Source organism: Acanthopagrus latus, chromosome 6, assembly GCF_904848185.1.
Source record: "Acanthopagrus latus isolate v.2019 chromosome 6, fAcaLat1.1, whole genome shotgun sequence".
NCBI classification, from domain to species: Eukaryota; Metazoa; Chordata; class Actinopteri; order Spariformes; family Sparidae; genus Acanthopagrus; species Acanthopagrus latus.
Genome location: NC_051044.1, coordinates 7,852,934 through 7,867,839, shown reverse-complemented (window position 1 = coordinate 7,867,839; position 14,906 = coordinate 7,852,934).

Here is a 14,906-nt window from a genome sequence, read left to right as displayed (position 1 = left end):
AGGTCCAAATGCTCCACCGATAAGGAATAAATTATTTTTTACCTTTTAAAGTTACACAAATATGTCAGTGTAGTGATGTGAGGATATGACAGTTTTTTAGACTTAACATATTATGCTTCATTGTTTCTCGTTTACTCCAGCTGGATGATATTTTACTATTTGTATTGTTACAGAAAATGTTTCAAAAGATTTGTGGTCATAAAGCAAAACTGACAACGCAAAGAATTCACGATTTATTCTGACACAATTTCTGTCTAGCAGCACAGGAGGAGCAATATGTGCACAGGTCAGCCTCAGAACCTGGCAGGGAGGTTGAATAAATAAATCATCTACCCATTTTACCACAACATGAGATAAGTACGCTCTCACAATCACCAGCCCCAAAAACCAAAAATCTCTCTCACAGAACCAGAGCATTTGTGAGTTTAAGTGCCTGTAGGGGGAAAGAAAAGTACAATTTTCCAGCTTCCTCTGCCTTCAGCCTCTCAGCCTTATAACGTCGGAGCAGTTCCAGGTCAGATCGGCCTGATCCATACCGACAGCTACTGTCCACGAACAATCTTCACTTTAAGTATTTTTGAGTCGCGATCACCTGTGGAGCGTTCAAAAGTCTGCTGAGTTTTCCTGAGAGCCGTCTGGATCTTTTCACACAAATGGGAGCTGCAATGTCAGAAATCTGACACAACAAAAAAGAAAGAATAAATGAGTGTCACCTGAAAGTGTTCGGGTGGAACCCCCAGCATCCCCTGCACCCGATAATCGCCATTGTGTGTCCAAGGAGGCGGCCACAAATTGTCACGGAGCAGTGTTGTTAGCTTTCTCTCTTTGTGCTATACTGTAAACGATAGCTGGTGAAAGAATCTATGTAGTCAGGCTCACGTTGCCTAGCTGTAAAAATCGCCGTCTATGACTGCTGTATCACTTGTTGGCCTTGCTCTTTTTAAAAGGTTGAGGATCTGTTTAGCAGCACTTTATTATTCGCAGAAATACTTCCTTGTTACTGAAGAGGCTGTTTCAGTTGTTGTTTTTTATACTCGCAGTGTGGAATCTTTGTTACTGAAGAGAGACTTGAGTACTGCTGACAGATGACTTGATGTTTCTGAAATGGGAATGTGTGGAATTGTATCATTTGTTCATATCTGTTAAGGTCTTGTATTGAGCACACAGCTGTGTATGGAAATGTTCATCTGAGGGTTTTTGATCCAAACCTAACCCCAGAAGTCAAGTTCCATATGAATCATTCCGTAATTGGTCGTTAATTATTGTAAATATTAGATCTTTATAGTGGTTTGTCGCTGGATGGGTCACTTCACTCGTCCCGGAGAGCACTGTAACTTACGCGCTCTGTGCCTTTCGCACATCCTCACCAGCAAAGTGATGCACTCTGCCCCCCTCTGCACAGACTGATGCCTATCACAGAAATATCAATACTGTATTTTATTAATGTATATAGATCGCAAATCCTGCTGGGGCATTTAAATCCTAACATAGCCACCTTTGAAAAATCATCAAATCTCATGGCACAGGTCGGTGGTCTGAGCGCAACATGATGTAAATATGAAAACACACTACAGCCTCACACGCTCCAAAATTATAAAATATTTAACTTTAAAACAACTTGTTTTTCTCTGATAGATAAATGAATTATTAGTACTTTAGCGATGTACATATTTATGCATTTAGCTTCCACACTTCAGTTCCCTTTTGATTTTATATCTTAAGATTTGTTGTGGCCTAATGATACTATCATGATTCTAATTCAGATGTTACATGTAAGGATTGTGTTAATGAGCCGCCTTGTAGTGTTTTCATCTTAGTGCACAGAGCATATTCTAATGTTTGTCATAATAAAAAGATCTGTGTGTATGGTGCTGGAATGTGAACTGTGATACATGATGTCCTGAATACAGTCTTGTGTAAGTGGTTTTTAATGGCTGAATAAAAGAAATCGTACACACAGAGCTCAAGTCTTCTGGGGGTCAGTTTGTCCTTTTGTTCGAATTAAAGCTGCAACAATTGATTTCTGTCCACTAGGGGGCAGCACAACGACTCAGAAATTAAAAAGTTGATTGGGTGCACATGTTAGAAAACAGTTCCTGACTAATGGAGGAACATTAGGAATCATTCTGTGGCTATTTTCATCCGATGGGAAGCTTGAATGCTTGGGATAATATGCTGTTGAGTCAAATTATCATTTCACTACTTCCAAGAACTTCATTGATCAGCAACTAAAAAAGGGCAACAGAAGGAACAGGCAAGCACAACAGACGACTCGACAAAGACTGAACTGAAGTCTGGACTGAAATACAAACTAAACTAATGAGGGGGATGAAGTAAAGACTGGCGGGGAGCACAAGAACAGAGCAGGGAAACAGCAAAAAGAATCCACAAAACCCAGAAAATACACAGTGAAACAGAAATGACAAGACAATGACAAAACGATAATGTAGGACACATTTTTGATTAAAAAGCAAGACAAGAAAATGGTGAATATTAACCAAATTGGGTTGCAAAAAAAAAAACCTTAACTGTGAAAAAAATGAATAACTGATCCAAGAAACCAAAGAACCTTAATGAAGCACACGAGGGGGACACATTATTTAACATGGTAAAGATTCACACAACACTGGGGAAAAAAACTACACTAATCAGAGATTTTTCAAGCCAACTTAATATTAACACTGCAGAAAATTAAATAAGTCAGAACATCGATAAAAACAAATATTCAAACACCCCCTCGCTGCGCCCAAACTCCACATAAGTCAGTGCGATTACACCAAAAGTTAAAATGTGACCGTAAGAAATGATGAGTGGGTGAAAACAAACCAGGAGTTGATTTTAATTTCAGCGATTTTTCAGTGCCTCCTTGTATTTGCTGGCGAGGCTTCAAAGAAACAACGGAATCTACAGTTTTCTCTCAAGTGCTGGACCTCGCGACCTATTACACAACATCTCTGACACCGGATGAGTGGTTTAATGCTGCAGCGAGGTCTTTGAAAGGGTGAAGTCAGTGCTTTGTGTTAAGCTTATTTAACCACATCTTTACAGAACACTGTAGGTGGACGCTTATTCATAGTTTGACCCCACAGCGAAGGAAAAAAAATTGAGTTCACGGTAACCTCCGCGGATGACCTCGAGATGAATGAGATCAGGCCCCATCGTTCCTCGAGACGCGCTTCACTTCACTCGTGTCCTCCAGCCGTCTTTAAAGGAGCGGGAGGATCACCTCACTCATGCGCCTTTTCATAGACGTCCGTTAAATCCCGGCTCCGTAATCTTGTATTTTACACTGATCTGATCCTCTCTCTCTCTCTCTCTCTCTGCACCTGCAAACATTAGAGTAATGATCTCCCATCATCCGTGACCTTTAATGTTTAAAGTGTAAGCAAAAAATAGCAGAAAGCAAACAGGCAAAACTCATTTTGAAGTCCTGGTCTGGTTCTGTGAATTTCAAGCGATCCTGAAGGTCGCTGGGAGCAATTTTCCGACTAATGAGATACAGGAGAGGCCCGGTCGAATGCAAGCATTTGAATATGTTTGATCGTGCCCCGTTACATGAGTGTTTGTAGCTTAGGACAGATAGTGAGACGGCCAGGAACCTCCAGGGTGGAACGAAGCGGAGACGTCCTCTGCAGCGCCGCGATGGACACAGGTTCCATCTCTCCCTCCCCATGTCATGTTTGTAGTTAGTTATAACTGTGACGTTGCTTCCGGTCCTGCTGTTATTGATCCCAGCGAAGGGGGAGGGAGGGAGGGAGGGGATGAGAGTCCTCAGAGGGGAGGAGACACGCTGTACACAAGGTTAGCCGACCCCTATTACAAAGCACATTTTCACAATTTCCACGGATTATCTCGGATTCATGCCTGTGTAATTGTTGCGACCGCCGGAGCCTCCGTGTTTGATTGTCCCTCCTCGTTCCTTAATCCTGCGCTTAGGCGCTATAAAACACATCCTCACTTTGATGGAAGCGGATGTCTGGGAATCTGTCCAGACTACTCGAGATGTTATTATCACTTCCACTGATGAGCTCGCTGCAGGTAGGAGATGTCGTCAAGCTGAGAAAATAACCCTCAAGGGTGCACGGCGCAGTTTTGGAAAGGAAAAACAAACTCAGAAAGGTGATACTTACAGGACTAATAAGGTAATAATACAACTCGGAAATATTCATGCCGTGAATGTTTTTCCGTAACTGAATACACAATCCACCCTCAGAGCGGAATAACGTCCCCAGAGCAGCTTGAAGCGTGGCTACTTAGAGGAGTCCTGCGAATATAACCAGAGGAAAACGGCATGAAATAGTGATGCTCTTTAAAAACACTTCAGTTTATTCAGTCATGAAAATCAACCAGTGAAGGGTTTTTTTTGTTTTTTTTTTTAACTTTTCAGATTTTCTTCCCCCAAACTACATGGCAAACACGCCCCATTTCCCAATAAAATCTTCACAATAAAAGCCCTCCGTCATTTAGTTAGTCAGAGCTTTTCTTATGAAGCAGCAAAATCAGGAAACGTCGGGAAACTTAACACGACTTCTGACAGCAGCTGTAAACTAACACGATGAGTAGAGAAATAACTGACTGGAGAGCATTGCTGTCATTTACAGTGCCAGTGCAGCCTGCTTGGAGGCGGGCCTGGTGCACATTGGACCGGCTCCAGTGCTCCTTGGCTCAAACCACAAATGGAATTGCAGTCGGTGTCGAATGGTTTGACTTGGTGCAGTTAAATCATGCCCAATAGAGCTTCTTTAAAAAGGTGCAATAAGTAAGAATAGTTTAAATCAGGTGCATGTGTACCTACCAGCATCCCAGCACTCCATCACCCCTGCTCTTTCCTGCCTGTTGTCCAAAACACCAACACTGCACACAGTTAGGTAATAGGACCGCTAGCTGCATTGCTAATTGAGCTAACTAGCTAAAGGCAGCCAGAGTAAGCAGCACTTCTCGTACGTTCTTGCACACAAGCAGCTTTAAGCTTTGAAACAGTTCTGATGTGGATTATGTAAGAGGCCTGTAGATCAATATCAAGCAGCCGCAGCTGATATTTTATAGATTAACTCTCTGTTATAAACCGAGAGTATCCGCAGGCTGCAGGCTCGCAGGCTCGCAGCTGTGAGACCAACTCACAGATCTGCAAATGAGGAAGATTTAACTGGTGCTGAAAACGAGACAGAGATTAAATCAATAGATGAATATTGATGAGGCGAGACGTTCGTTAGGAAGAGCTGGTGTTGACTAAAAGTCGATCCAGCAGGAGTGTAACAGGAGCGTACCCGGTGCTCAGGGTGGCGGGTGATGTCTATCTAACCTTGCTGTGATCCCACCCGTGTACCAGCGGAGACAGCAGCCTTCATGGGTGGGCGGTGCTGCTCTACAGTGTGCAGAAACTTGGCTGTGGACATCCTCAGCGGAGCTCGGAAAGTGAACAGGAGCCATTTTCTGTCTGGTTGGCTTCGAGCTGGACCTGTGACCCCTGTTTACTCTGGGGGAAAGTGCTGCAGCCGCCAATACTAATAGACCGGTGGCTTCACAGGAGAGCGAACATCAAACAGGTTGATGCTAACGAGTGGAAGTGTGCCCAGAGAACTCTCCCCGGAGAAATTAATGTCAGGCTGAGGGAGAAGAGAGAGAGAGAGAGGTGTGACAGGTGAGATAAAAGTTTTGACGACAGTATCGGTAACAGCAGAAGTCCGATTAACAGATTGTTCTGCATCAAAGCGTTCCCTCTCCTTTCCTGTTTTGGAGGCAGACTCCAGACAGGAAGTACGTCACGCACATAAGATGAAGCTTAATCTCTCAGTGTTCTGTTCACTAATGCTTCATCAGAAATGTCTCTCACGTCAGTGAGCGGAAAATTCTCCACATGACATAAACCTGCAAAGATCTTCGAGAACGCTACAGTTCTCCGAAATATAATTATCTCATTTCCAGGCAGGCGTCTTATATAGGACATTTTCTGTTTTCCAGGGATTCATGCTGTGACAACTACCTGTTAGAAAAGAATTCATCATATCTCTTACTTCTGGTGGTGAATTTAAGGGGGGAAGAAAAAGGATTCTGGTTCTGTTTGTTAAAGACGGTTGTGGGAATCCTAAGAGTCAGATTTTTTTGCGGTCATGCAGCAAAGAAGGTGTGCAGCCAGTGACTTATTATCAGAAGATCGCACGTTTGACTCTCTCACGTCTCTGGCAAAGATACTGAACCCCAAACTGCTCCTGGTGTGCTGGTCGGCTGCCTTCAGTGTGTGAATGTATGTATGAATTATTGTATGTCTCTTTGGACAATATGGCAGATTTCTCACAGATCACTGACAATCTAGATCTCAGCAGAGTCCATCGAACTGTGACTGAGTTAAACTTCACCAACAGACACAAGGTGTCTTTCTGAGAGTTTCATCTTTCTGTCGTTGCCTTTTTTTTATTAGATCTGTCCGAAGCTGCTTCACCATCATCCACAGTTCATTTGAGTTATTTTCAGCTTTGAGCAGTTCCTTCATTTCCTCTGTGCATTGCATTGTGGGAGAAAAGCAGTCATTAACAGCCCATTCAAGATGGACAGTTTTAATATGCATTAGTTTTGTCACTCTCGTGGCGTGAACACACTACATACTCAAAATCTGCTGAGAATAAGTGTGTAGAATTTTCTTTTTGTTTTGTGCCGCCTGTACCAAGTCAATCAATCGATCAAATGATACGATAAAAAGGATTGTCACCTGCATTTTGCTGAAAATAATGAGCAAAATAAAATACCTGCAGAGAAAACACTGGAAATAATGTGTTGGATGTTTCAGGACTTTACCTTTCCAACAAGGACATGTTTTGCACTGTTTAAGAAGTCCAAAGCTGCAATACTTAACAGATTAATGATGAATTCTCTTCCATACGCAGGTTTTGAGCTGCTACACATTTATGAGGAGGATTTACAAATTGCATTAATGGTCCAGCTCTAAGCTGCGATGCTTTGCTGGCTCTGGGCTCTGCCTCCTCTGGCTGTGTGCACACATTTTCCTTCTCTTGAGTCAGCGCAGTCCATTTCACAGATTGTTTCCCTCACCTGTAACAGAACCATCAATTCTCCCAGAAGTCGATAAAAGTGTAGGGGAGAGATTTACATGACGAGTTAACACAGCTGAGGGAACAAAACCTTTTATTGAACAGTAAGAGCTATCAGCATGTTGTTTCTGAAACACATACTAAACTCCATAATCTGAAATAATGACTTTAAGTCACAAAAACACAAAAATGATCAGGCCTCAAGAAAGTTACTATATAGTAGGATTCAATAAATCAATGAAACATATATGCTTCCAGAGACAGTCTGTGAAAGCTGAAGTAAAGAACTCTACACAGAGATTCAAGTGTCTCTGATTTTGGCAACAGAAATAACTCAGGAAAATAACTCGACGTGTGTTCAGTGATTCACTGAAAGGGAAATGAGCTAGTTTGCTGCCATCTGTTGGACTGAGCAGACTGTGTAAGAGCTCAACTGGAGGAAATCATCAGATATCATGTACTGACTAACATACATGACATACACACTATAAATTAAAGGCAAACTATACTCAAACGCTGTTGACACAGATTTGAGCGCTGAGATCAGATTTGAGGTCACACCAAAACATCCCCCCAAACCCTGAATAAAGGCTTTTATATTTACACACTCTGCTTTACCACCTACGCATCGGCCATCAGGTACTGAAGGCGTGAATGCATAAATGCATGATCATTCGCACAAACAGATAAAAGCTGTTACAAACACAATGATTGATATTCCCTTGAGTACACAACACACACACACACACACACACACACACACACACACACACACACACACACACATAAACATGATTTATGAAAATGGAAAATCTTTCAGATATTGTATCACAACAACACAACACCAGTGTGACTGATTATTCCCTGGAAAGCATAAAAAACATGATTTGAAAAATACAGACGTGTGTTTTTGCAAATTAACCCTCTAGATATACCGATAACATTTATATAAACTACCCTATAACAATAACCTTTATTTAATCTGCTGCACCATTTACATGCAGCCTTGTAGGCATGTTACGTTGTTGATTTTGATGTTTTATACATATTTAGGCATTTACATACTAATTGTTTTATGTTAATTTTGACCTGATCTTTGCTTAGAGCCTTTGCTTTTCACTGCATGGCCTTTTCTGTATATCTTCATACAACACCTCTGTTGTTCTGTCTGATAAGGAAACTGAGAGCAGCTTAGGAATCACTCGTTGACCACGTTGGTTGAAGACAACGATAGTGGACAGAAATAAAGCATGGGACATCATCTGCATAGAGAAGAAAGATGTTGCTTTGTGTGTTATCGGATTAATAACTGGTGTAATAACTAGTGGATAATCTTCTGGTTGAGCGAGCAGCAGCACTGACAGAGCGACGAGATGAGTTCGTAGAGGACGGCCCTTCTTCCGTTGTGAATCGTGTTATTCTTAATGAGACTTCACAGCTGACCGCCGATTAATGCAGCAACAGACGAAGTGAAGCAAAGAGTGAGAGCTCCGTTATAACTGTCTAAGATTGATCACAGTGTTTGGACACATGACGATAACACTAGATAAAGGACGGAAGGTCACATGTACGGTAGGTGTCCTCCTCCATCCTCCTCGGCGTTGTGGTACTTCGCCCTCCTGTTGTTTTTGTTGCTGCTCCTCCTGTGGAGTGTTCATTATCCCGCTGCCCCTGGTCATTACACCATCTCCGAGTCTTGACACCGGGCCTCTCTGCTCCGCTCTCCCTGCCTCAGGCGCCGTCTTCTCTCTGGCACTCTGCCACCAACAATGTGACCCGGGGAAATTTTTTGAAACTCCGCCACTCCGAGCACCGATTCTCCACGGGCGGGACGATGTCAGGTCAAGGTGTTACAGCCGGAGAACTCATTGGTAAAACACTTAGATACTGTAGACAATAGAGGTGACGTCAAGGTAAAAACACACTGGATCTTATTCATGATGACAGAAACGCTGGTGACAGAATCATCATTGACGGCAATTTGTATTCAGCCCAGCTCGGACCGACGAGTCGAAATGAGGTCGTCATTTAAAATCAAAGCTGTGCATAACTTACCGTTATCAAACACCAGTCAATCTGCACCTATTTTCCAGTGAATGTCATTGTAAGTCAAAACACAATTTATTATGCAGAAGAATTCATCTTCATGATTGCTCTGCTGAGGCCAGAACTTTAAACCCTCAGGAGGACCGTACAAGAAAGGAGATTGTGATGAAGGAGATTATTCTCCACATGGGAAATACGGCAAGCAATATTTTTCTTTCCAACGAATATCAATTCAAGTTTAAATTATCTTTTTGGAAAATAGTATTCAATTTCAGTATTTGTGTGACATGTTCCTGTTGGAGCGGCACACTGGGAGGATGTAATTGTATGATTTAAGGGTGAACAGGTAGAGGGTTCAGTCCCTGACTCATCCTGTCTGCATGTCAAAGCGCCCTTGGGCAAGACACCGAACCACAAACCGCTCCTGAAGACCTGGCCGGTGCCTTTCACGGGTGCTCGCCACCATCAGTGCTCGAGTGTGAACAGGAGAACGAAGGGCAAAGTAAAGCACTTTGGATAAAAGCACTATGTTAATGTTGGGTGATTTCCATGCAAACTCTCCCACATCTGCAACTCCAAAGCTCCTTGAAGTGAGACCGAAATGTCAGGGTTGACTTTTGAACGTGCGCAGCTTTGCGAGCATGGAGTGTGAAAATCTACATCTAGAGTGCTTCCACTTCTAAAACTAGAAAAGCACATTATAGTATAGAATAATTGTGATCTCTAGCTTTTATCCAGTGCACAAGACAACACTGTAGGCAACTCATCAAACCACAGACAACATTTACAGGTTTGCCTCAACGTCCACCTCATCTGAACTCAACCCCGCGTATCACTGACTTACTCTAGCTCTCAGGCTCATCACTGTCCCTTGTGCAGCATGGTGGGGCGGTCATCCATCACTTTTATGTAGGCTACAAGATTTAGATTTAGGGCATTTAGCAGATGCTTTTGTCCAGTAATTCATGCATACATTCACACACTGGCTGCCATTGCAAGGCCAGCTTGTCAGGAGCAGTTTGGAGGTTCAGTATCTTGCACAAGGACACTTGGACATGCAGACCAGGGGAATGGAGTGCAAGACGCTGTCTCTACCCCTGAGCCACAGCTGCCCGATAACACCGGTGCATGTTCATTTACAAGATTATCCTCGTATTTACAACTTACCTAACACTGAAGTTTTTGCATGTGCAAAGCAGTCTCAAGCTATGATCAGGTCACACCAAAGGGCTCCGTTTCAAAGTACCTTCTGTCAGATAGAAAGCTGGTGAATCAGACCTGCTCCACCGCGGTGTTTGCAGCTGGAATGACCCGCAGGCCAAACTTAAAGTTGACACTCGTGTCTTTAAATGCAGAATAATGGAAAAGATCACCAGCAGCTTCACTGCCACTGTATTATGAAGTGTATATTTATACTCACTGCTGCTATTGTGATCTGATTTGATTTGATGTTGTTGTCTTGTCATGTCCTTGACGCTCGCTATTTCGAGCCCGTCTTGGCTGATTTTGATCTCAGTGTGTCTTCCATGTTAAATAAAGGTTATAGATGATCCGACAGGTTTAGACAGGCCACATCAACCACTGTGTTCACAGTTGAAAGCCAAAGTGTGTGCATCCAAAATGTCTGTAGTCCTTCAATATGAACTCAATCACCAGAATGAATGCTGGCATTGTTTGTTTCTGGAAACCACTGGAAAGTTTAATTTTGTGTTGTATTACAGGTTAGGTTTAGGCACAAAAAACTGAAATAAACCATAAAACTGTTTTTGTCACCGTGAACATATCTGGAAATTGTCCCAAGGTCTCCTTAACAATACCCACCGGTGCCACGCCGAAAATCTCAGTGGTTTGCAGAAAAGTGCCAGGATTTTATCGTCGTTCATACACAGCAAAACTGTGTGCACACAGCTGCAGTGTGTGACATTTTTACCACCACCATTTTCTTTACTGCAAGTCAGTGTTTTTGTTACTTAAAGGGATAGTTCAGGCATTGGTGCAACTGGGCCTCGCACTGTATTTCACCGCTCGCAGATCACCTGTTTCTCAATCGCACTAATGCGTAGGGATACAGAGGTTCTATGGTTGAGAAAATGTAGTGCCAGAAGAAAGGGCGGTCTGACAGTGATGTAAAGCGGTGTGAATTTTCTCCATACAACGTACACTTGAACTGTTGCAGATTTTTTAAAGGTGAGCCTTGTTTTAGGTGGTTTATTTTGCTTTTTCTCTGAACCCCGTTCACTGCAGTACAAAGCTGAGCATCTGGGCTGGAGCGGCTCTCTGATTCTCCAAACTGAGGCTGCGCTGATCGGTGATTACAGAAGGGAACAGACCAACTATAGATATGTACTTTATATGACCCCACTTCAAAAAACCCAAAGTATCCCTTTAATTAATTATTAATCCCACCAGGGGCAGTTTGGAGCAACTCACCCTGCAGCGATACCAAAACATACACCAACATATAGACATAGAAATAGTTGAGTAATGAATAAAATACATAAAGAAAAATAAAATGAAATCAAATATGCCAAAGAGACTAAAAACATCTACAAGTTTTACAAGATGGTGAACAGAGAAAATCTGCCAAGCAGAACAAGAGGAAGCTGAAATACTTGTTGCTTTCTGGAGGATCTGTTGATTATTAAAGGAGGTCAAGTCCCTTTCCGTCTCACTCCTTTGTTCTTGGAATGGATTTTGAATATATTTTTTAGAGTGAATCATCAAAATGATTTTGAAAACCATTATTTTAAAAGGTAAAATAGTTTCATAAAGCTTCTTTGATTAAACACACAGTGCTAATTTTACTCATAAAAATGGCCAAAACTATGACCCAAGTTTTGAAAAACACCGCAGAAATACCCTTTAATAAAAGAACAGTGTCACACAAAAATAAATGAATGAATAACTAAATGAAAGCACGGAGCGTGACTTTACATCAGACAGACAGCTCTGGGTGCAAATGTCAGCTGTGGTTAATGTCCTGCAGTGTTATAATTGAAAAATCTGCAAGTTCATTTTTGAGTCATCATCTTTCTCAAGCTGTGCACAGTCAGTCAGTCTACACACACACACACACACACACAGTGTTGAACTTGATAACAGCATGTACAGGAGGCGGTGTTTGCTTTAGCAGCAGTCGAGACGAGGTGGAGGGCGGGATGGAGGGCACCGCTCGCTCTCGGCTGAGTTTGTATCTTCATGAGCAGCGAGCATCAATCAACAGCACAACCTCCCCCCCCCCCCAGTCCTGATCGCAACTGCAATCAGACTGTGTGCCATGAAGACTTTGTGATGCAAATGAAGTCGAGGTCCTCGATCCCTCGGGGTCGTACAGCCCACGCTCGAGTGGCTTCGGTCGAGACGCAGCTACACTTTGGACGTCATCCTCGCTCTCCCCTGACATGAATCTACATGTGCCAGACTGCTGTTACCACAAGCCAGCAAACAGAAATGACTCAAAATGAAAGGTAGTGAATTAAAGCATCTGAGTTAGAAGGAAAATCCCAGAGGGCCTGTAGTGCATATGGAAGTTCTCCAGAGAGAGAGAGGACAGATTAATCAAACAGCAATATACATAATAACATGATAAGAAGCACTGACGGTGCCTGAATATTAAGAAAGATGAGTCTGTTTTCTACACGTGGACAAAAAATATATCCTAAAAACAATGAAGGGAAATTTACACTCTCAACCAGGAGACAGTTAGCTTAGCTTAGCATAAAGACCATAAACTTGGGGAGAGAGTCCAAAGTTTAACTCCCTGATTGTTGTTCTATAAGAGGAAGGCTAGTCGTTTCCCTCTGTTTCCAGTCTTTGTGCTAAGCTAAGCTAACTGCCTTCATGCTGGCTCTAACTTCAAACATGAGAGTGGAATCAAAATATCTTCATCGATCGATTGTAGTGATCTCAGAGACATGAGGCACCCGCGTATAGAGCTAAAAGGATACTTATACTGAACAACCCATTCGAGATGGATCCTTTTCACCCTGCGGCTGTTTGGTGGACGTGATGCGGCTTCTTTCCACTTGTGAGACCGCCGATCGTCCTCCGCACGCCACCGCTTCAAAATATGTTGTTTGATTTTTCACTGCTTGATTACTTATTCATTCATTTAAACAACTCTTTTTTGTTTTTTTATGAGCAGGAAAAAGGGACGACGCGTTCCGTTCCTCACTCGTGTGGTGTGATTAAAGGGAAAAATCGTCTCTCGAATAAGTGAATTGTTAAATTGTTTTTATCAGATATTGACTTTTACCGCAGCCAACAGCGCTGAAAGTCATGAGGTTGTTTTTTCTGCATGAGTTATAAATGTGTGTGTGTGTGGTTTTTTTTTGTACAGTTGGTTGTACAGGCCTGGTCTCTGTATGAAAAATGTGTGTACGCCCCAGGGTGCAGGACGAGTCATCAACAACTGTTATTGTTTTCCAGGAAGGTACAGACTCTAAAGTACCATTAAGAAAACCTACAAAGCGACTTTCTTGGCGTTTTTGGGTCTGATACTGTACAGAAGAGATGGAGAGTGAAACGGATGTGATAAAACAAAACATTCAAAAATCGATTCTGACTTTATCTGAACTTGGTGACGTCTGTATACTCCTCACCCTCACCAACATGACAAATAGAGGAGAGTCGAGAGCCATTGATTGGTTTGTCTGTTCTGGGCTACCATAGATATAAAAATCTCTAAAGTAAAGTAATAATCTTAGTTTTAGGTGATTATTCACTTAAGGAAACGTAATTATGAACATAATATTCAGTTTCCATCAACAAATCCTCGTGCACAAATCCTTATTTTATACATATTTCAGTAAAACTAACTATTTTCACCATCTTCTTTATTTACAGCCCAGTGTACCTTCATGACCTCCTGCACTGGAGGCGGAGACGCGGACGGAGAGAGAGCGAGCACAACTCGGCCCCGAGAACACGCCGCCATTCATTTTGTGTCTCGAGTAATTATTTCTGACATCGCACATCAACCGTGACAAACTGTGACAGCTTGAGACATTCAGGACTGACACAGGCTGAGCAACTTGACAGAGAAATGAACCCTGAGATAAAGACAGAGGGAGAAGCAAAGGGCGTCAGGAGCGAAGCAGCCAAACAGCGGCGGGGGCATCAGCGGCTGAAGCACAGGGAGGTGAAGTGGACATAAAGGGGACGGGGGAGGAGGGAGGGAACCACAGCTCCGTGGACGTGATGTGTTTAGAGTCGAGGCTATACGTGGAGGAAATTATGATGCGTTGAAATCGCAGCAGGAGCTTCAGACCGCCCGCACTGCTTTGTGCTATATTTCAAATCGTGGGCCGAGGGAAGAAACATAAAGGAAACCTGTGGTGATACTGACAGGCAGAATTACTCCTTTTACCTCTGTGACATTACTGTTGTGCAGATTATCTTTCTATCTGAGCGTGTTGGTTGTTTTTGTAGGTTAGCGGCCCTTAATGCTGCTTTAATGTTTTTTAATATACCTTCCCAGCTGAAAAACACAACGTGCTGTAACTGCCACAGAGCATGGAGAAGGAGCGCAGAGGCGGCGTCTGATCCGATGTGAAGCCGGGACAACATCATCCATCAGTTTACGGCTAAACGAATTACTGTTGCAAGAAATGTCTTCCATTGTATGATGTGACAACACTGTGGGGAAGGGTTTTTGGCGAACCTTAACCAAAATGTCAAACGTGACGTTTGCCTCTTTTCGCATTTCAAATCAGTTTCACACGTGAGTTGGTTGTTTTCACACGTGAACAAAAAAAAAAAAATGTTAATGTGAAAACAAAACATCCCATCACAGGGATCGTTTCCACTCATGAT